This window comes from Vulpes lagopus, chromosome 17, assembly GCF_018345385.1.
Source record: "Vulpes lagopus strain Blue_001 chromosome 17, ASM1834538v1, whole genome shotgun sequence".
Classification (NCBI taxonomy): Eukaryota; Metazoa; Chordata; class Mammalia; order Carnivora; family Canidae; genus Vulpes; species Vulpes lagopus.
The window spans coordinates 22642646-22666507 of NC_054840.1; the positions used below are offsets into that span (position 1 = coordinate 22642646).

At 46.0% G+C, this 23862-nt stretch overlaps 1 protein-coding gene across 1 annotated transcript in view; it reads right to left on the reverse strand.

The window, feature by feature from the left end:
* Positions 1-23862, reverse strand: part of ST6GAL1 (ST6 beta-galactoside alpha-2,6-sialyltransferase 1) — a 122837-nt gene that overhangs the window by 92915 nt on the left and 6060 nt on the right. The window contains exon 2 of the mRNA XM_041731755.1: positions 211-349. The gene's annotated coding sequence lies outside the window, so the exon portion shown is untranslated. The remainder of the gene's footprint in view (positions 1-210; positions 350-23862) is intronic.

Genomic DNA, 23862 nt, shown 5'->3' on the forward strand with positions numbered 1-23862 from the left:
AGGAAACACAACTCCCTGTTAAGGTTCCAAAAGTCGCACTCTGAAAAATCAAAGCCTCCTTGGCCATCAAATGGCCAAAGGTGGAAGCAGATGGTTTGTACCAGAAACAACTGCTCCTTCTCCCTTGAGCCTTTAGAGGAAGAGGTTTCCATGGATGAGAAGGCGTTTTCTGCCCTCTTGGTCCCCAAGCTGGCATTCGGGCGGTCTTACCTCAGGGCTGGGACAGAGGCCTGGCGCCAGGGCTTGGGCACGCTCAAGGAGGCCAGTTCATCTCAGCTGGGCTCCAGGACTTCACTGCTTCTCTCGGGGCCGCTTGCTGCAGAGCTCTGCACAGCTGGCTCTACCTCGCCTGCAGAGACGGGAAAAAAAAAAAAAAAACAACCACACATACAAACCAGAGTTGCCAACAGAGCCCCAGAAAGCACATCTGTTAATGCATGCAAGCGGGTTAGCACCCTGCCTCCTTCCCACTCCCGGCCCTGGTCACTCCTGACACTTCAGGGCCCCCTTCCAGAACGACAGCGCCACCTGAAAGAGGCGGCCCTCTCCCAGGACTCTAGCTGCCCATCTGTCCCGCCAGACCTACCCCTTCTGCAATTTTGGTGAGTTGTAGATGAAGCAAAGCAGACTCTGCCACAGTCACCTAATCCTGTGCTACTTGCTGCTATGAGTAAGAAATCCAAGAAAAAGTAAACGAGAGTTCTGGTCTCAAGTTTCGTGTTTAGAATAAGGCTTATGGAGAGCTGATTTCAGTGAACAAACATCACACTCGCTCAGTCTCCCTTTGACCTACGGTGTATTGTTTGTAATGTTACAAATGTGAATTCAATTCCTAATTTATTTTGGGAGCATTTTTAACGGAAACTGAATTTCCAACCCATATATTGTTATGGCTGTCTGGGTGGACAGCATTTGTTTTTAAAGTAACTGTTCTTTTTCCAAGTGTCAAATTTATGTTCATTCTAGAAATTTTAGAAAATATAATTAAGTCCACAGAAGGGGCAAAAAATTACCTATTCTTTTCTCCCCTAAGATAGCTACAGATAACACACCCTTCCTGGTTTTATTTGGTTATTGGATTTTTATTTTATTTTATTTTTCATTTTTTTACACAGATGCAGTAAAGCAAGGCATGGCTTAGTGCTGGGTCACCAGTGTTCTCCTGCAGTGGCTACATAAATTGCCCCTGTGTGGCCATACCAGAACAGTTACCCCATGGTAACTGGCCATTTCCAATGTTGCTTTTTGTTGTTGTTAATGACAAATAGTCCTTCAAACTAAATCTTTGGGAAAATCCATGGTTATTTCCTTAAGGCCCAGCAAGGAATTTCCAAATGTCTCAGTCTTGGCATGCTGCCTCCGGGGCCTCTGTGCCCTATCAACTGCTCCCAGCAATGGAGAGAGGTGCTTGGGGCCTCTACCCTTGCTCTGTGAGAGCACCCACATCCTTGCTCACCACGTGAAACATTTCTCTGCAAATGAGCGTGCAGAGCCAGCCGTCTGGGTTGTCACTTTTTATGTTCACATTCAGCTCAGCCCAAGTCTAAGACCTGATGATTAAATGAGCTTCCCTAGTCAAGTTTGGGGTGCAGGGCACGAGAAGGAGCTGGTTAGGAGGAATAGATAAGACGAGAGCAGTAATGCACAAGTGCAGTGTCCGGGAGGAAGACACTCTGAGATGCCAAGAGAAACAACAGCCAGGCCAGGAGAGTGCAGACACTGAGATGGAGAGTCACCAGATGAAAGTGAAGAGGTGGTGGAAATGTCAAGGTCTTGCAATGATTCAGGGCGAGCAGAGCAAAGGACAAAGGCATCTGGTGACATGGAAAACGAAAAAATCACTTGCAGCATCTGGGCACTTTGCTGCTGTCTATAATTAATAGTGACAAAATACCAGGAGCCAAAGTCACGGTGGGGAGACCGAGACAGGCTGGAAAGAGACGGCTACTCACAAATGCAGCTGAACTGGTGGCCACCTAGGAGCCTGCCAGCAAGCTGCCTTCTCCCGGAAGCAAGGTGCTCCTGGGTTTGGGGTTCTGGAGCCACTGACTCACTTGCCCCCCTAACGGGGGGGAGGCCCCCTCTCTCCATCTCTCTCTATCTAGCCTCTCTTCTCCCTCCTTTTGCTCCAGGCCAAACCTTCAGTGAGACATAGTTCACCGCATAATCTGTCTAAACAGACTTACTGGATTTCTGTGGCCCTGTGACCCAGGCAAAGACCCTGGGAAGCCAAGCCTTGTGCCCCTTCCCAGCTGACGAGTGCCCCCTGCCACTCCACCCCGTGCACCCTGCACTCCAGCCATAGCAATCTGCAGACTGGTGAGGAAAGGTGGGGTTCCACTTGTGCTTAACAAATCCTTTGGCAGATGGCTTGCAGACCTCCAATTGCTTCAATAGGCAAGTCATCCTACCTGTCTCCCTGCTACCCAACCCGCACTCACACCTGAGCCCTCTCTGATGGACAAAGGGTGGGACTTGCATTTAAAAGCAATTCACCTCAATGAGGGAGCTGGGCTAATTAGATACTCTGTAAATTGCAACTCTGAAGAAAGACTACAGTCAGCTAGTGGTAGACCCAGAGCTTAAAGGGAAGGTAGCCAGGGCTCTAGAAGAGGTGAATGGCTTGTGCAAGATCAAGTGATCGGGGCATGTGGCCCTGCAGGAGAGGAAGCTGCCTCACAAAGAAAACAGAGCTGAAGCAGACAGGAAACTGTGCAGCCCCAGAGAGAACAGATGCTTGGTGATATTCTAGAAAGTGCAAAGATCATCGGTACTTCCTCCTTTTTCTTCCTATAAGCATCCCCTGAATCCCTTCCAGAAGCCCTTGAAGAGCTGGGTGTAGACCGGCTCTGGGGTCCCAGATGGCTCCAGCTCACCAAAGTCTTCCAGGGCCTGGGCTGAGAGCAGAGAAGCTCTCCCACCAACACCCAGTGCATGGCTGTGCGGTTAGGCTTTAGTCATCCATTGTAGCTACTCAAAAGACTTTTTTTTTTTTAACTTCCTTCCCAAGTTTATGGCTGGATTTTTGCCAGATGAGGCAACCTGATGGGACAGTCTTGGATTGCAAGTACAACTTGTACTTTGCAGAAACATGGGAAATAAAAAATAATAGAGCAATAATAACAGACAGTAGATGTTTCTAGTATATGGTTTTACTATTAAGTGGCCTATCCTTACTCCTCCTGTCACCTTACCAGTGAGACCCATTCAGCTGACCACAGAATCCTCTTGCATTCCCTTGCCCCTGAGTCACCTATATAGACTCATGTGCTTCCTTGCAGTTTTAATATAGCACCCACCGAACTGAAGCCTCCCATAATCTGTGTGTCTTCAGCTCCAATTCCACAAGGGTCAATGGCTTGACATCTAGATTTGGCTTCACTACTTTTCTCCTGAGGGCTAATCAGCCAAAGTTTAACTCCGTGCCTTCCTCATGCTTGGGGCCTATTTGCCGCTCCTACCCTCACTCCTGCCTGCACTATTTCCCCACCTTACAGCCCCTGGCAGCTCCTCAGCTAAGGCCCTTAGTCAGCCCCAGGGGCAGTAGAAGATGATTCTTATTTTTTTTTAAGATTTTATTTATTTACCCATGAGAGACACACAGAGAGGCAGAGACATAGACAGAGGGAGGAGCAGGCTTCCTTCGGGGAGCCTGATGTAGGACTCCATCCCAGGACCCATCACGCCCTGAGCTAAAAGCGAAGCTCAACCACTGAGCCACCCAGGTGCCCACAGAAGATGATTCTTAGAATCATCTAAGGAAGAGAGCAGATAAATGAGAGGCTGCCTTGGCCTCATTAACTCCCTCATACCTCATGCAGGCATTACCTTCACGTATGCAATGTGTGCACGCTGACCACAGACCACAGCCAGGAGTTAGAGAGCCCACAAAGAACCAAAGAACCCAAAGAAGTTCATGAAATGAGCCAAGAACATAAGAATTTCAGAGCCCAGCACCTGCTGACAAGCATCCTCCAAACAAGGGCCATTACTAATGGGCTTGGTGAGAGAATGGGTTAGCTTGTCCCAGGGGTAGGGCCCAGGCCCCAGCTCCCTGGCTTAAATGAGCAATCACCATAAGGCACACAGGAGCCGTGGGTAAAAAATAGCCCTGTTAACCCTGCATCCATTATTCCACATTATCTGGAATATGAGCGACTTTTCTGATTGTTTAGATATGGAACCTAAATTAGCTAAGAGCTCTTATCGATCCTGGTACATAAAATTTTCCAGGATCTAGGTCTCCACAAATTTGCTGAGCTCTACAGTCAGATCAGAAGACACTGTACCCAAAATGCAATAAGAATTTCTGCTAAAATTGGATGACTTCCTGGATTATTTCTGCCTTCCCCTTCCCTCCAAGCTCTTGTTTCTTCTGGACGGTTCATCTGTAGGGCCCAGACCCAACATTATAGGGTTCCTGTGCTCGACCAAGGGCTAACCACAATGTTCCTTTGCATATTTTTTTTTAATTTAAATGTTTTGGGCAACTACTATGTGCCAGGCACTTAATATACTAAATTATTCATTTATTCCTCACACGATCCTATGAGGCAAGGAGTGTTTTCTCCATTTTCAGACAAGGAAAAGGACTTTAGTAACCAGCCAGGGCCCAAAGCTGACAGATAAATGACGAAGCCGGAATTCTCTACGCCGGCCTGCCTCCCCCAGGCCTTCTTCCCCCAGTGTTAGGACAGAGCTCCGCTAAGTGCTCTCAACAAAAGCTGAAATTAAAGATGAGTTCAACCCTGAATACAAAGGTTCGGACAAGAAAAGAAATGGTGTAAAGAATTTATTTCCAGACAACCAGAAAGAGGAAGCCCTTCTGCCTCGGCCGTATGCACAACACCCAAAATAAGGGAGCTCCGGTTCATTTCTTTGCGTCGTTAACATGTTGTTGTAGGCAAACAATCCCTCAGTTTTGACTGTGCCTGTGTGAGCTGCCAATGTGGATATGCTCGGAGACACATAAGCCCTTCCTAGAGTCCGAGCCATACACAGACATGGTTTCAGGCCCTGCCCCCGTCCTACAGACCTCTGATCTCTGCCGCCCAAATGCAACGACTTTCAGCTCTCTGGTCTAATTCTAGAATGATCTCAGCGTATCTAAATAGCATACTTATATGGCTTTTATTCATTACTTCCTACCACAGAAAATGAGCATTTAGCTTGCTTTTACCACCATCCCACGTCCCTCTTCTACTTCTGCTAACATAGTTAAACCATTTTTCTTTTTTTATTAAGTCAACACTAGATGTTACATCCACATAAGTGACGGTTCACAGCCAAACTCTGTGGTGTGCCACGGTTCATTCCTTTTGTGTATATTCCTTCGTTTTCATTTCTGGAGTCCATTAGTGTCTCTCTTGTTTATTTGCTTAATATGCTATATACCTACCACTAACTCAGCCCTCAACTTTCCAACTTGTCCTTTTTTTTTTTTTTTTTCTTGGAAGCTCTCCCTTCTGGAATCTTCTGTCCTCCTACTCCAACCTAAGCTGGTTGCTCTCTGGGCTTAAAGAAGACTTCTTTTCTTCCGTTAATTAACCCCTCTAATTTTGAAGGAACATATCTAGAGTAGCTTCCTCAGAAAGGACATACAGGGAATAGAATAATTGAGATTGGTCTTATCTGAAAATGCCATCATTCTTCCCTCAGATTTAATTAATAATTTGTTTGAATATAAATTCTCAGTTGGCAATAAGTCCCTCTCAGAACTTTAAAGGTATGGTTCCATTGCCTTCTTGCTTCCAGTGCTGCTGTAAAATCAGATTTCCATGTAATCAGTTTAGGATTTTTTTTTTCTCTTGTGTCTTCAAGCTTTGCTTCTGATTTGTGTGGGGTTTTTTACACAGTGATGTGCTTTGATGCGTATCTTTTTTCATTCATGGCATCGGGCACTCAAGTGAGTTTTTTCACCTAGAAGCCTATGTTCCTCAGTGCACAGAATTTTCCTTGTATTATTTCTCTGATAACTCTTCCCATTGTGTCTATTCTCTTTTTCTTTTTGTACATCCTCCTATTCAGATGTTGAACTTCTTAGAATGATCCTTTTTATTTTTTATTGCATAGCCCTTTTATTTCTTTTTTTTTTTCTTGGTTTCTAGTCTTTCTCCAAGATTTTTCCAATTTTATATTCCAAATCTTCTCTTGAGTCATTGATTTCTATCATACTTTTAATTTACAAGGGTTCTTTCTTATTCTTTGAATACCCCTTTTGTTGCACGTTGTCTTTATTTTATTACTGTGCTATCTTGTCTGGCCTCTAGGACACCAGTAATTATAGTTTTTGTGAAGTTTGCTTTTCTTCCCACACTGTCTCTATTTCTTGAGAGTTTCTTTTTATGTGGTGGTCGTTTGTCTCTTGGTTTCTGTGTTTTATGTTTCGAACTTTTCTCAAATATCTGGAGATACTTAGAGGTCTTTTAAAATTTAAAAGTGAGGGGTGCCTGGGTGGCCCAGTGGTTGAGTGTCTGCCTTCGGCTCAGGGCATGATCCTGGGGTCCCGGGATCCACTCCCACATCAGGCTCTCTGCATGGAGCCTGCTCCTCCCTCTGACTATGTCTCTGCCTCTCTCTCTTTGTCTCTCATGAATAAATAAACTAAATAAATAAAATAAAATTTAAAAGTGAGACAACAAAGGCTGACCAGAAGCTTGACGTACAGGGGCAGAGGCTGCTGGACCAGTGGATCTTAGGAGAGGAAGGTTGAGAGTAATCTCCCCATTTTATTTAAAGAACTCCAAATATCAATATCTATAGGCCTTTTCTTTTGGGCTGTTAAATTTATGCAGAGTCCCCTCTAATTTCACTACTAGGGAAAAGGGGATCTAACCCTAGCTCCCAGGATTGTAGGAACTGTCAAAAAAAGAAAGCTGGGGTGGTCTCACTGTTCAGTATGTTGAATTCTATTCATTCCCTCTGTTTTATTTTATTTTTTTCTATTTAAGTTCAATTTGCCAACATATAGTATAACACCCAGTGCTCATCCCCTCAAGTAGCCTCCTCAGTGCCGGTCACCCAGTCACCCCAACCCCCCATCCTCCTCACCTTCCACAGCCCTTTGTTTGTTTCCTGGAGTTAGAAGTCTCTCATGGTTTGTCTTCCTCTCTAATTTTTTCCACTCAGTTCCCCTCCTTTCCCTTATAATCCCTTTCACTATTTCTTACATTCCACGTATGAGTGAAACCATATAATGTTTGTCCTTCTCTGATTGACTTACTTCGCTCAGCATAATACCCTCTAGTTCCATCCACATCAAAGCAAATGGTAGGTATTCATCTATTCTGATGGCTGAGCAATATTACATTGTACATATATATATATATAGACCACAGCTTCTTTATCCATTCATCTGTCGATGGACACCAAGGCTCCTTCCACAGTTTGGCTATTGGGGACATTGCTGCTATGAACATTGGGGTGCAGGTGTCCCAGCGTTTTACTAAATCAGTATCTTTGGGGGTAAGTACCCAGTAGTGCAATTGTTGGGTCATAGGGCAGATCTATTTTTAACTTCTTGAGGAACCTCCACACAGTTTTCCAGAATGGCTGCACCAGTTCACATTCCCACCAACAGTGCAAGAGGGTTCCCCTTTCTCCACATCCTCTCCAACATTTGTTGTCTCCTGTCTTGCTAATTTACACCATTCTCACTGGTGTGAGGGGGTATCTCATCATGGTTTTGATTTGTATTTCCCTGATGGCCAGTGATGCAGAGCATTTTCTCATGTGCCTGTTGGCCATGTGTATGTATTCTTTGGAGAAATTTCTGTTCATGTCTTCTGCCCATTTCATAATTGGATTTTTGTTTCTCAGGTGTTGAGTTTTAATAAGTCACCCCAAGATTGCTAAAACTCATACGGCAATTCAGCAATGTGGCAGGATACAAAATCAATGCACAGAAATCTATACACTAACAATGAGACTGAAAAAAAGAGAAATTAAGGAGTCAATCCCATTTACAATTGCACCCAGAACCGTAAGATACCCAGGAATAAACCTAACCAAAGAGGTAAAGGATCTACACCCGAAAAACTACAGAACACTTCTAAAGAAATTGAGGAAGAAAAAAAAGAAATTGAGGAAGACGTAAAGAGATGGAAAAACATTCCATGCTTGTGGATTGGAAGAATAAATATTGTGAAAATGTCAATGCTACCCAGGGCAATTTATACATTCAGTGCAATCCCTATCAAAATACCATGGACTTTCTTCACAGAGTTGGAACAATCTTAAGATTTGTATGGAATCAGAAAAAAAAAAAAAAAACGAATAGCCAGAGGAATATTGAAAAAGAAAACCAGAGCCAGGGATTGAAAAAGAAAACCAGAGCTGGGGCATCACAATGCCGGATTTCAGGTTGTACTACAAAGCTGTGATCAAGACAGTGTAGAACTGTCACAAAAACAGACACATAGATCAATGGGACAGAATAGAGAATCCAGAAATGGGCCCTCAACTCTATGGTCAACTAATATTTGACAAAGCAGGAAAGACTATCCACTGGAAAAGGACAGTTTCTTCAATAAATGGTATTGGGAAAATTGGACAGCCACATGCAGAAGAATGAAACTAGACCACTCTCTTACACCATACACAAGGATAAACTCAAAATGGATGAAAGATCTAAATGTGAGACAAGATTCCATCAAAATCCTAGAGGAGAACACAGGCAACACCCTTTTTGAACTTGGCCACAGCAACTTCTTGCAAGATACATCCATGAAGGCAAGGGAAACAACAGCAAAAATGAATTATTGGGACTTAATCAAGATAAAACTTCTGCACAGCAAAAGAAACAGTCAACAAAACTAAAAGACAACCTACAGAATGGGAGAAGATATTTGCAAATGACCTATCAGATAAAGGGCTAGTAGCCAAGATCATTCCCTCTGTTTTAGAAAGGCATCTCATGCATGCCCTTCTCAGCACGCCTGCTGTGCCTGATCTTAATCAGGTCTTAAAATCGAGTTTGTTCCTGGAAAGATCCCTAAAAGAAGTTTTAGTTACCAGGAAAAGAAAAAAAAAGAAAAAAAAAACTTGCCTGGAAAGGCATAGTTTCAAAGGCCAGACATTTAGGAAAGCATTAACACAGGCTCAGGATCACTTATCAGGGATCGCCCAGGTCTGTTAAGTGTCAGAATTTAGAATACTTCATCTTTTGGAAAAGTGACATGTGGCCCAAACCATATATTGCATAACACCTGCAGCCGGCTCAAGGCAGCTCTTTCTAATGGTACGGATTAATATTTCTGCAGCAGGACAAATGAATGTTTATACTAAGTAGGTTAAAGATTTATAAATAGGCTCATTCTAGTCCAGGACAGGTTTTGCCACCAAGCAGGTTAAAAATAAAACTTGGTTTTCACAGATTTTTGGATTTGGAAATTGCAGATAAGAGATGGTACATGCATTTTTCCTAGGCACCTCCTACACCTCCAGTCACACTTGGGGCATTTTCACACGGATTTTGTCACTCTGTGGGTCTGCCTGCTTGCAATGAGATGTGGAACAAAATGAGGCAAGTTAGGATGTGGGGGTTGGGGGGAGGCCTGCTTCAACAGAAAGAGTGTCTAGGGGCATAGTCACTTAGAAAGTGTGTGTCCCACTTCTGTGCCAGCAAGCTCTGTGACTCTGAATAAGTTACTTAAGCTCCTTGAACCTCGATTTCCTCATCTATAAATTGAGGTAATTTCAACTAATTCTGAAGTGTTTTTGTGAGGATTAAGGTAAATTCAGCCAACAACTATGTATCCTGCCCACTATTCCTAAGGCATTGTTCTGGGTCCTAGGAAAATAATCATAACAAAAGAGATAAAGCCCCTGCCCTCATAGAAACAACTTCGTAGTGAGAAGAGACATAAAGTAAATAAACCAGATGGCCCTATATGCCACTAAAGACAATAGTCAGGATAAAGGGGAGAAAGCCAGGGGGATGAGGGAGGAGGCTGGGACCAGAATTATCTTACATAAAATGGTCAGAAAGGCCTTTCCAATAAGGTGATGTTTAGTTAGAAACCTGAAGGAAAAGACGGGGAACATAATGAAAGTGTAAGAAGGAAGGGTGTTCCAACTGAGTGGAATAGCAGTGCAAAGGCTCCGAGTAAAAAAAATATATAAATATGTGCTATATGTTTAAGGGACATGAAGTAACAGAATAAAGTGGCAGAAAATTGTAGAAGCTAAAGTCTGTGAGGACCTGAAGACCAGGTCATGTAGAACCTTGCAGACCCTTCTAAGAACTTTGGCTCTGAGTGAAATGGGAAGCCCTTGTTGGTTTCTGAGCAGAAGAGAAATGAAATGGTACATCTTTTAACGTAGTTGATCACTCTAGTTGCTATTTTGAGGAGACCATAGGAGCAGGAATGTAAGTAGAAGACCCAGTGACAAAGCTATTCTAAAAATTAAAAGCAGTGATTGATCTGTCCTGGACTGGTGTGAATTTAGAGGATCGAACAAGTAGTCAGCTCTTTGACTTACTTTGCAAGGACAGTTGACATGATTTGCTGATAGCCTGGATGCAGCATGAGAAAATGAGTCAAGACTGACTCCATAGTTTGGAGCCCTAGCAACTAGAAAGATGGAAGTTGTCGTCTCCTGAAGTGGGGATGGCAGTTTTGAAGGAAAAAGCAGTTTAGTCTTGGACCGGTCATCACTGTGATGTTTATTCGACACCCAAGGAAACGTGGTGAGTAGATGATTGAATATATGAATACATGAATATATTGAATATATGAATATTGAATATGAATATATGTGTAGGGAAAGGTCTGCAATGGAGTTGTAACTGGAGGATTGTTGGCATACGAATGGCAGGAGATCACCAGGGAATGAGGAGACAGAGAAGAGGTCAAGTCCAAGGGCTGTTCCCTGAGGTGCTGCAAAGTGAACAAGTGAAGATGAGCCAACAAAGGAAACTGAGAAGCCAGCGACAGAAGAGGAGAACCAAAGGGTGTGATAGTCCAGAAGCCAAGAGAAAACACATTTCCAAGGGAAATGGAATAACCAACCATATCGAATGCCGCTGGTAAATCAATATAAGGCCTGAGATTTAACCGTTGGAATTGACAACATGGACGTACTGGTGAACCTGACAGGTGTGGTTTCCGTGGAGCGATGGAGGCAAAGTACTGATTCGCGTGGGCTTAAGTCATGAGAGAAGAGGACTACAGGGAGCAAATGATTCTTTCAAGGAACAAAGAAATGAGGCAGCAGCTGGAGGGGTAGATGAGGTCAGGGGAAGAAGTGCATGTGCATATGCGTGTGGGTGGGTTTCAGTGGGAGAAAAACAACAGCCATAGATCGACAGATGGGGCAGGCAGATGGGAATGGTCCAGCAGAGAGACAGAAACATTGGGAAGAGAAGGGACTATTGCCGGAGTCGTGTCCTTAATTAAGTAAGGGAACAGGATGCAGCACACGAGTGGAGGGGTTGGTCGGAAATAGGAGCAGAAATAATTCATCATCCACAGTAACAGGCAGAAAGTAGAATTAATGGGCATGCATTTGGTGGCAGAAGGGTGTGAAAGTTCTCTGAGTACCATTACTTTCTCAGGTAAGTGGGAAACAAGATTCTGACGGTGAGTAAGGATGGGAGAGGAGGTGTTAAAGGTTTGCAGACAGAAAGAGGTGTGAACAGTCACCTGGATTAGAGAGAATGGCAGTGGTTCTCTGCCAAGACAGCCCATTGGAATCAATTTTTAAAGCTTGGCTTTAAAAAAGGGTACTAAAAAATAATAAATAAAATAAATAAAAAAGGACTAATGTCCAGGTCCACTCCATAAAGACTCTGGTTTCATTTGTTCTAGATGGAATTCAGGCAGCACTACCTTTTATGATCTCCCCAGGTAATGCTACTGGAAACCAGAGTTGAGAACCACTGGGCCCAGGGAATAGAGACAACACCGAAGTCCACTTAAGGATCATGGTCGTGAACTAGAGTGGGAGCAGTCAGGACAGCGGTTTGCTTCTCTACCGTCACACTGAGCTGTGGGGGGCAGGCATGGTGGGGAGAGTGAGCCTGTGTTAACCGGGATTACATGAGATTCCTGTAAAGTGCACATGGTTAGAGTCCAGTAAATGAAAGCTGCCGTATTTCTATCACCTGCTAGATGACATATACGCTCCTTGTAGCCAATATGAAATATAACTTTGTTTTTATCTCACCCAAATGATTCACTCCATTTGTGTCTATCACAGGGTTTCGAAGTCATTTGCAAGTAACTAAAATCACAAATGTCTATCCTTAAACATGAAAGTGTCCTGTGGTTCTCTTTTGTGACATTGAACACTACATATGGGATCACGGGAATTCACAGGTCATCTCTCCCACCCACCCTCCTCCAGTCCCAATTTGATAACAATAGTTCTGCGCCCAAGTTTTGTGAAGCCCGTCTCCAGGCCACAACACTGGGAGCCTGCACTTTCAGGGTTCCACATTTGCAATGCCTGTCTGGTGACCTGTACTACCCCCTCTGGGAACGTCCACCCCTGATCCCAGCCCTGAGCCTGGAGAGATCTCTGTGGTGGTAAGTGCCATCTCAAGACTCCCTCCCCGAGCCACTGTTGGCTAGGTCCCTGTCCACATCTACCCAACTGCCAGAGAAAGACTGCAGGTGCTATCCTGAGCCTAAACTGTGTGAGCTCGAATGCTAGCAGAGGGCAGAAGCCCTGTGGAGTCCCCTGCTGGCCCCCCAATGTCCCCTATGGTCAGCTCCTGCCCTCCCTTATCAGTGGATCTCATGCCAAATCCCACTTGTGAACTTCCTTCTACCCTACCCTAACTGCCCGGGCAAACGCCTCCACGAGGATCTCACCTCATCTTCTCTGACCCTACCCGGCCCCACCCCTGCCTTGTGCTCTAGCAGCAATTTGTGCAGCCCACGTTCATCTGCGTCCTGATTATAGACCCACCTCCCCTCCTAGACAGAGGCTCCTCCAGGGAGAGGCTGGACCTCACGTAACCTCATACCTACAGTGCCTCGCAGAGTGTCAGGCCCATCAGGTGGCCAATAACTGAAAATAACTATGATGTTAAAAATAGTTACCATTTTAAAAAAAATAGTTACCATTTATTATCACCAATTACATGCTGGCACTGGGTTAAGCACTGCACAGGACTCGTACCAATGCCACGAGGTAGCAATGATTAATTGCTACAGATGACAAATTGAGGGTCAGAGAAGATAAGTTCCCAAGTTCATACAGTGAAGAAGTGACCAACACAACAACAATAAGAACAAGAAGCGGCACATCTGGAATTAAACCCGAGTCTGTGTGGCTGCAAAGCATGTGGTGTTTTTCCCAGTATGATAGGCTCTCGGAGAAAGATGACCCTGCAGATGGTGAGGGGAAGCCAGGGAGTTGCCTCCCAGCCCCCACTCTGGGCGTCACCTGGAAGGCCTGGGGGACAAGAGTAGGACTCTCCAAATGCAGAAGCATGTCCCTGGGAGGTGCCTTTCATCCCTCTTCTGCTTACCTGATCTTTCCTCTCCTCCGGATTTATAGGCCAGAATAAAATGTTCATTGTGTAGAGCAAAAAAGGAACCGCCACAAGCCCTCTGGCAGGAAGCATCTTCTGGGGATTTATTCCTAACACTGTCATTAACCACCCCCAGCTCGGGCCCTGGGCCAGCATCCTCCCAACACCATACAATTGACAAAGGCTGTCCCAGCAGCGTGCTTGGGTAAGTGAAGGTCCAACCCCACTGCTTTTGTCAGAGTTCCCTTATTGCCCTGCTCCCTCTCTCACCTGGGACAAATTCCTATGACCCTGGTTCCCAATAGGAGAAGGAAAAGAAGAGCAAGGTCCTGAACCTGACTCTACCCACCCTAGGGCCCAGCTCCATGCATCAGCCCAGAGAACTTTCCCTACTCATCTTGCTGCTTGTGTCTCACCTCGAAGGCCAGAAGTGACGAGTGGAAAGGGACTGCCCTGAGCGTTCCCCACCCTGGGCTGCTGCATCTCCCACTGTGCTCTCACGCCTTGACCTTACCTGGAGAGCACCTGCTCATGCTCACTGGGAATGGCTGCATCCTGGTCTCAGGAGGCAGAGGGCAAGCATAGTGGGGGAGTGGAGGGCACTGTGCTGAGAACCGGTTCAGCATCCTGCCATCCAGGGGGCCGCTGTCTCACAGAGCTAACATAGCGGGAGTATGGTGTGTACGAGATGAAGGGTCTTCTCTTTGCTGTAGGTGCCAGCAATTTGAGGGGCCCATCCTGACTTAATGCTGAGCTATAAGGCCTGTCTCAGAATAGCAGAGAGACCAGCAGGATGAGAAACTGGTTCCTTCAGCGGTACAGAGTAGCTTGGCTCTCTAAAACCACCCCATCACCCCCACACACAACAGGGCTTTTGGAACCCCACCACCACCACCAACAACAACAACAACAACTGCCAATGGCATGCTAGGCCCCACTCCAGACCCTAGAACAATCCCAATCCTTCCTGGGGCAAATGAGAGTTGCCTCCAGACCACACTAGCAGAGTCCTGAGGTCTGGCTGCCAGCCCACCCTGGTGTGCTGTGTTAGAGACCGATGTCTTAGAGGCCAGGGCCCTGCCTTGTTCTCAGCAGCACTCCTGAAAAGTAAAGACCGCTCCGGAGGCCCCTGGCATCTGTCCTTCCTGTCCCTCCTCCAGACCGCGAGCCTCCACCAGACAGACATGGGGGGGGCCTGCTTGCCTGGCAGCTCCGACATTCCTTCCCGTAGCCTGGCACGTCTGGAACACCCTCCTCTGCCCTGTGTAACTCACCAAGCTGTTCACAGCTGTCCCTCCCGCCTCGACACTGGCCCAGACGTTGCCAGCAACCAGGAAGGCAGGGGCCTCCTCTCGCCCGCCCTGCGACGGGAGACACCCAGACCTGCCTCCCTCCCTCTCCGCTACCTCCCATCACAGCCTCCAGCTGCCTGTCTGAGTCAGGGCGGCACAGCTTCTTGCCTGGTGACCAAGTTGCATGTTGCAGGCCTGCAGGGAGCAAGTCCGGGACTGTGGCGGGTTTTATGGCCCCCTGTGGGTGCTCTAACACATGTCTCTAAGTTCTCAGAATGGCAAGGGGTGTGCCAGCAATAACAAACCCTTCTGTGTAGCTCTTTTATACTTTGTCATCTTTTCACATCAATGATCTAATTTGAACATAAAAACAAATCTGAGGGTAGGCAGCCCCACAATTATCATTTCCTTTTATGGATAAGGAAATTAGGGGTAGGATTAAGTAGCTTGAGGCTACACACAGCTACAGTCTGGACCACAATTAGGTTTTTATATTTACCTAAAATTTACATGTAAGACAGATTTATATTTCATCAGTCTGTATGTAGGTAAATTATGTATAGTTACCTAGAAAGTCTTTACCTATAAAAAATGTCTTTTATATCTATTTGTGTTTTTATATTTTATGTTTCACAAAGGTGGCCACTGAAGGTCTTCCGTGCGCCACAAATCACAGAGCAGTAGAAAACCGTGGCCTTTGGCGTGCTGGCAGCTCGGGGGATTCAAGCCGCAGTGCAGGTAAATAAATCTGTCTCTCAACCTCAGGTTCCCATCTGTACCAGAGGGATAATTATACCCATTCTCTAGGGTTGTTGGGCAGCCTGGAGATACAGTGTGTCACATCTGGCACACGGTGCACACTTAATGAACAGTGGCTACGCTTTCATCCATCCTTTGTTCTCCAACCATCGCAAAGTAGTACTCACGGCTACCCAGACATGCCAAACCTTCACTGCTCCAAGCTTGTGCTCCTGCTCCCCGGTAGGCCAGGGATGCCCTTCTCCCGTTCAAGACCTATCAGAACTCTTCCCGTTCTTCAGCACCCAGTTCAAACCCTATCTCTTTGGTGAAACCTTCCCCTTCATCCTCTGTGCCCCAGCACCCACTGGATCATCTGGTTTACAGCATCTCATCCTACCTAGAGTTCAGAGTTCACAGAACTGACTCACCAACTTCCCCATGAAAAGACAATGTTTTATTCATCTATTTTATCTCCCATATGCTTTCCATACCCTGAGCATCAGTACTTAACAATACTTTTTTTTTTATTTGTTTGAGAGGAAGAGAGGCAGCATGGGGTGTGGGGAGAGGGCCAGAGGGAGAGGGACAAGCAGACTCCGCAGTGAACGAGAAGCCCCACGCAGGGCTCCATCTCAACACCCTGAGATCACGACCAGAGCTGAAACCAAGAGTCGGACCTTTAACCAACTGAACCACCCAAGTGCCCCAACAACACCTTTTGACAACCTCATACAAAATTATACGGAACTAAAAGCCACCCAAGATCCCACCACCCAGAAAAAAAAAAATAGATGAGTATCATTCTTCACATGTCTCTACATTTGCATGTGGATAGAAAGGTGGAAGAGGGAAGACTGCAGGAAACAAGGATGGCTGGAACTACTAAATAAAATAGTTATTTTTTAGTTTTGAATATTATTTTATCTCCATTCTACATAAAGGTTAAGTTTTTAAAGAGCTGAACTTTTCATGAATATTTCTCCACCAAAACAGATATTATTTCCTTAAAGATGCCTCCGAGCTTAAGAAAAGAAGGAGTTGAAAGTTGGAACCATGACTTTTTCTCTTTAGACAGGACGGGAGCGGGAAAGTTAGCAACATCCGCATCCTCCCATGTCCTCCCCCAGTCTACCACTTCCCTGACCTTCTTGGTACTTCTCACATTCTATTCCTTAGCCTTCTTGCCCACCCTTGCTTCACTTCTATTTGAGTGGATTAAGGGCTCACCACTCTCTCTCTCTCAAATAAACAGATCTTTAAAGGAGGGGGTATTCACCAAATGACCCTTAACCCTGCCTTCCTAGGTACACCTTGGGTTCATCCTTTTCGTTGGCAAGTAGGTTTTCCCAAGAAGGGCTCCTCTGTCCTACCTTAGAATTCTTGCTCTCGTGACACCTGCCTTGTCCCTGCAGAGTGAGTCGCATCAGTGTCTAAGTCTTCGGTCACACTGCCTTTCCCTCAGAACCCTCTGAGTATTTCTTCTCTGCGTTCTCAAGTGTTCTCCTATTGCTGATCAAGCCTGAGGCCCAGGCTTCTGCTCTGGGCAGAGCTGAAGTGCTCTCAATAACCACCTTCCTCCTTTTCCTTTTTGTTATAGGAGGCCTTCCCCACCTGAGTTCTAAAAGGGTGCTCAGCCCCCCCAGCTGGAGATGCTCTCCCGGCCTCCTTTACAGTCAGGTGTGTCTGTGTTTTGGTCAGTTGCCGGTGCGCAGAAGTGACATGTGTCTCTACAGATGCCCCAATGGCCATTCTGAGAGATCACCTCTGCAGGCCTTTTAGATCTCTGATTTTCCCTGATTAATTTCCTTATCATTGTTCCCAGCATATAGTGTGATTCTCCTCGAGCCTTCCCTAACAACTTGGTTTTCAGTACGTACAGCTCTGTTCCTTTATTAACTTCTCCACGGTGATGTCCGTATCCTCATTTGTTTCCTTACTCTCTGTTTCATTCCACAGTTTGCTCATCTTGTCTCTGAGCTCTCCACTGATTATTTTTCAAAAAACTTTATTTGAATGCTCAAATGGATACTGTCTCTCCAACCCAAGAACCGACTCCAAACCTGAAATTAGCTTGGGAGATGGGGAGAACAGGCCAAAGGGATCCCACTTTTCATTGGGAAAGATGGAATAATTTTACTCATAGGTCATCTGTGGTCATCCACCATCCTGATCCTCATTCTTAAAGGAACAGCTCAAGACCCACCTGTTCAAATCTCTTCCAGCCCAGACTGATGGCACCCTCTCCAGCCCCCAACAGTTTCTCTGAACTAAACATTCACAGGTAACACATGGGCTTCTAAGTGACCCTGGAACTTAAGAGAAAGGGCAGGAGTCGTCTTCTCCCCTGTCACACATGGTTAGGCACATAAAGGTTTTCTCGGAAGGCCTCTGGAGTCCTGATTTTCTGAATGAAAAGGAGGGCGAAAACTAGAACCAATACTCAGAAGAGATGCCTTCAACACCAAACCCACTAATCCAATTTAACTCTATGTTGGAAGACACCATGATGCGGGTGGAAGGAAGAAAATTCAGTAGGATATTACCCTTAAAAGATCAAAAGGGAAGACACAAGCCCCTTAGCCAGCAAGCTAGACCTCCCACCCTGCCTCTGCAGGCACTGCTGTGGGATTAGTCCAAGCACAAGCACTGAAATTCATTTCCTGGCTGACTCTGAGCAAGTCAAGGAACCTGCTTCAGCCTTTGATGCCTTCCTTACCTGCTAAACGGAGGTGATAATAGTGTCTGCCACATGGGGAAGTTATGAAAATCATAGGGAATGCAAGTGATGGCCCAATGCAGGCCCACCACTTCCTGCCTTATGTGCTCTCCTCCAGGAACACCAACCTGCTAGTGGTCCCCCCACACCTTTGCTCCCACAGCTCCTTCTCCTCCAAATACCCTTTCCCTGGAGGGCTAAAAGCTACTGCCCTCCGAGACCCAGTTTAGGGGGTCACCTGCTCCAGAAAGCTTTCCCAAACATACTGTACCTTCTTCCTTGCTTCATGATATTTTTCATACAGTATTGTAACTAACATCTGCATGCCCTCCTCCAACTAAGCTCCTGAAGAACAGAACTGTGGGAATGTCTGGGTCTCTGTTCTAAAAATGCACATTGTACAAGGGCTATGGCAGGCATTCAATGTTTGTTGAATGAACGAACAAAGCAAGGCCTCCGAAAAGAGGAAGAGGGTGACATGGGAGGTCTGTCTGCCACTAATTTCCAAGGCCCTGCTTGTTACGCTGAATACATGTGGGCACGTTATCTACAACACATGCTCTTTATGTAAATATTCCCAATGCCTAGCACAACAACTAGCACATAATAGGCACTCAAAAAATATTTGATGAATAAATTAATGTTGAATAAACTTTAAAAGAGAAGAAATTGTTTAAGAGCCTAGAACAACAGGTGCAAGATAAGCCCTTAACAATGTCTTTATTGAGTTGCATTTAAAAGCTAAAAGCATGTAAGGCACCCACCAATCTGTGGCCATACTCACCACTAGTGTGTTTATTCCCAGTCATAACAGATAATGAATCAGGTGGGTATCCTAGCTTTAAAAGGCAAGCAAAAAATAAATAAATAAAGGCCAAACCAGGCTTGACGCAAACAACTTTTACCAAAAAGGGGAATGAGCAAATGCTATCCACACATGACTGTCCCACGAATTCTTTCCCTCAAATGTTCTCAGGGGAATGATAGAAAACTTCTATCAGCCCCTCTAGGGAGAATTTCAGCCAAGCTCCCAGTGAAACTAAGGGTGAGACCACTTCTCAGATTCAAAGGACTTAGAATTATTAGCAGTAGAAAAATCCTGTAACTTAACACAGAGAAAAAGCTATGCCCCATGCCAGCCTCAGTCCTTAGCAGCAGTGAACCTTCAGGTGAGTCTCTACCCCTCTCTGAAGCTCAGTCTTCTCATCTGCAAAATGGAGCTACTGATACCCAGACACGGAGTGTGGCTGTGAGAACTGCATGTATGAGAGAACACATAGTGTTTCATCAGGGCCAAGAGCACAGCAAAAGCCCAGGACACGGTGAACTTCCCAGGTCGCCCTCACAAGACTCCACTAAAGCTTAACTCCAAGAGGCTCTTCCTTTTCCACCGACAGAAAAGGACGAAGAGCATTATATATGGCTGGTACTGTCAACTCTAGCCCGGAGGACCTTCAAGAGGTTGCAAAGGGTAGAGTGTTGCTAAAATTAAAGCTGAATGACGTCTCAGAACTGCTAGGGAAACCAGGAGATGGCTGCAAATTTAGAAAGACTGTAATAAAAAAAAAATTTACAATCCCCCTCCTGGGACATGTAGTTCTTTTCTGGTTGCCAGATTTCCTGGTCATCTAAAGTGTATGTGATATATTTATTACTGTGGAAATAATTTATGAATATAAAGTCAGGTAGAGCTGCAACCAAGGACAGAACAGGAGGAGGGTTGCCAAGATCCAGGGGAAACAATGTTTAAGCCTCCCTGGAAGGCGTCTGTTCGATGCCACCTGAACAAAGCAGGTGAGACCTGCTCCGGGTCCTTCCTACGGAACTTGCCCCAACCCTGCAGCCCTACTTTGCCTCTTTCTGCTTCTTGCCCCAAGGTCCTAGACTGCCAAGATTGGAAGGGGCTTCACAGGCATCTAGGTCAACTCACCAGCCAAGCCCCAGTCCTCTGATGGCCAACAAGGTCACGTGCAACGTTGGCTCCAATACTCCCACGACCTGCCCCGGGACATTGCCTGCTCCACAGCTGGCCAAGTGGGCTCTGTAGGGTCCTTCCAGTCTGCCACCCTGCAACATCTGCCCCAACCTGCGCTGGTCCTCCCCTCCCCCACAACCGCTCCTCATGCTTGGTAGCCTTTTTCCATAGGAAGAAGGTGCCTTTTATTATCTCCTGCAGCCAAGAACATCCAGTTTCCACATTTATCCCACCTCCGATACAGAAGACACCTCTGTCTTCTAAGTGGCCCGTCTCCGGGTGCGCTGCATTTTCCCACATTCTGCATCAGAGCCAAGGAACACTCCAGAAGGGTCTGATCAAGCAGAAAGGGCAGAGAGCCCCGGTGCACTCCCTCCTCTAGGCCTGGCATCAAATGCCCCTTCCTTCCCTCTCCCCCTTCCATCCCCATCCCTCCAGTTCTAGTCGCCCTCCTCACTCCCTGCATGCCCCCACCCCCTACACACACACACACACACACACACACACACACACACACACACACACACACGGGGTCTCCTCGGGCCCTGGGAATAGAAACAAACTTGGCAGTGCCAGGGACAGTGCAAGGAGGAGGAGACGGTGATGACGCAGCTCAGTGTCTTGCCCTTGCAGCCTAGGGCACCCAAGCAGCCAGGCTATCTCCAAAAATAACCCCGTCCAAACAGTCAACCTCTTAGTAATTTCCCGGGAGCCCTTCGTTCCAGCTTTCCAGGGTGTGGTCCCCAGTATCCCTGTGCCATTTCCCTTTCCAGAGCTTAATGGATTGGCTTCATTTAACCACTGACATCTCCAACCTTCGTTCCATAAGTTGAGGGTCTAAATACAGTTCGAAATACGTTTTTATGGAACATTTTTATGGTTAAGTAAACATCCCAATATAGAGCATAATGCAGCTATGAAAAAGAAAAAGTATCTGTATACGCTGATAGGGAAAGATCTCCAATACGTATAGTACAGTGGAAAAGGCAGGTTTGTCATGGATGGGTGGAATGAGATGGAATCTATTCACTGATTCTTTTTTTCTTTTAAGATTTTATTTATTTATTCATGAGAGGCACACACACACAGAGAGAGAGAGAGAGAGAGAGAGAGAGAGAGAAACAGACTCCACACAGGGAGCTTGATGTGGGATTTGATCCCAGGACTCCAGGGTCATACCCTGGGCCAAAGGCAGGCACTAAACCACTGAGCCACCCAGGGATCCCCCTCACGGATTCTATTCATAACCATGAATACACACATAAATGTACATACCAAAGGGTCTGAAGGACCCACAAAGTACAAAGAGTAGTCACTTCAGAGAGAAGTGGGATTGTGGAATATGGCAAAAGGTGAGGTTAATGTTTTACCCTGTTTGAATATTCTAAGAGGAAACAGGTTTCATTTACTGTGTGTATGAAGAAGCCCCCTGACCTTAGGGATACATTTCTCCCTTTGTCATTGAGCATCTCAGAGCTGGAAGTGGCCTGGAGAGCTCAGACTTGGGTCCCTCAGGCGGGGTGACATGCACCTTGCCTAACATACAGCTAGCTAGCAACAGCCAGAGACCACAAGCCAAAGCGCTAGGCATAGTGCTGACATAGTGGCACCCCCAGAGGATTAAAGAGAGGGCTTCAACTTAATTACTAAAACAAATCAATTTCCTTCTTTTAGTTGAGTCAGAAATTCCTACTTGGAGGAACAGCCAGATAGAAGAAACCAAGCTCATCACACCTGGAGGAAAAGGGGTCCCAGAAAGGGCCCGTCACTCAGGCACAGCCAGCAGGCCCTACCTTTCCCGGGCCTCCGTGCACCCATCTATGAGTCCAGAGGGAAAGGCTGAGCGGAAGGGAACAAGGAGAGATTCACGGGCATGGGGTGCAGTGTACAGCAGGGGCTCCCCTGAAGCAGTCGCCACCTCCTCAGGATGAGACTGGCAGCAACACTCCCTGGATGCCTCTCTGGTGGTGGGGCCACCAGTCTGTGACCTCGGTGCCACAGGGAAACTCTGCCTCTCAGGAAGGGAAGGCTGGTTCAAGCCTGACTCCATGACCTAACGTGGAGCTGCTTGGGCTATCATATGGATTACCTCATTCAGTACTTGCCAAACGTTTGTGAGTGTGCCCGAGGAAATTCACAAGTCACATGCCAAGCACAAACAATTGGCAAAAGTTGGGGACACTCTGGAAAATTAGGCCTCCCGACTCTAAATTCAGCGTTCTTTCTATCCTGTCAGTTTGGGATGAAGCAGCCAGGGCATCCTCACTTGAGCAGTAAAACTCCAGAAGTTCTCCAGTTGACACCCTCCCTCTCCCTCTCCCTCTGTCACACACACACACACACACACACACACACACACTCACACAGAGTCCCATAGCAGTCACAGCAGAGACTGGCTCTAAGAGCAGCACCACTCAATGCCTCATATATGCATCATGCTGATAAGATATCTGCGATGTGCTTCAAAGTCATGTGGGGCTATAGATCAGCTCTAAGTTGTGATAATTGTTGAAGATAAGTGATTGTTTACAGGGGTTTATTACACCATTCTTTCTACTTTGGCATATTTGAAATTGTCCATAAGAAGACTTTTTGGGGTGCCCGGGTGGCTCAGTCCGTTAAGTGTCTGACTCTTGATCTCCGGGTCATGAGTTTAAACTTCAAATTGGGCTTCACATTGGGCATAGTGCCTACTTAAAAAAAAAAAAAAAAAAAAAAAAGAAGAAAAAGAAGAAGAAGAAGAGGAAGAAGGAGACTTTTTTATAATGCATCATGCACGTGATCATTTCCTTCTCAATTTGTCACCTAGTAGGCGGTTCCATTTCAATGAACTTTCTGCTTCCCTCAGCACAGAAAACCACACAATGGCCTGCTCTCACGTTAGGAAAAAATATTACGGCCACAGTTTCTGCAGGTTGTGAAAAATCTCGACAATAATAGCCATCACTTAGTGAGTCCTTCCTGTGTACCTGTCACTGCACTGGACCCTTTAGCTATGATTTCATTTAATCCTTACAGCGGCCCAGTGAAGTAAGGGCTGTGCTGCCCATTTTATAGAGAAGGACACTGAAGTTCAGTGAGCTTAACTAGCTTGTCCAGATATACACCTGTGATAAATGATGAGCAAGAATTCAAATCCTTCATCACAAGAAAAAAAAATTCTATACGTGTGGTGGTGGATTTTTTTTTTTTAAGATTTTTAAATTTAGGGCAGCCCAGGTGGCTCAGAGGTTTAGCACCGCCTTCGGCCGGGGGCCTGATCCTGGAGGCTGGGAATTGAGTCCCACGTCAGGCTCCATGCGTGGAGCCTGCTTCTCCCTCTGCCTGTGTTTCTGTCCCTCTCTCTCTCTCTCTCTCTCTCTCTCTGTGTGTGTCAGGAATAAATAAATAAAATCTTTAAAAAAAAAGATTTTTAAATTTATGTATGAGAGAGAGTGGGGGAGGGGGAGAAGCAGAGGGAAAGGGACAAACAGAGTCTGTGCTGAGCATAGAACCTGACTCCAGCCTCGATCTCATGACCTTGCGATCATGACCTGAGCTGAGACCAAGAGTCAGATGCTTAGCCGACGGAGTCACCCAGGTACTCTTTAACTAGACTTATTGTGATGATCATCTCACAATATACACAAATATCAAATCACTAAGTTGTATGCAT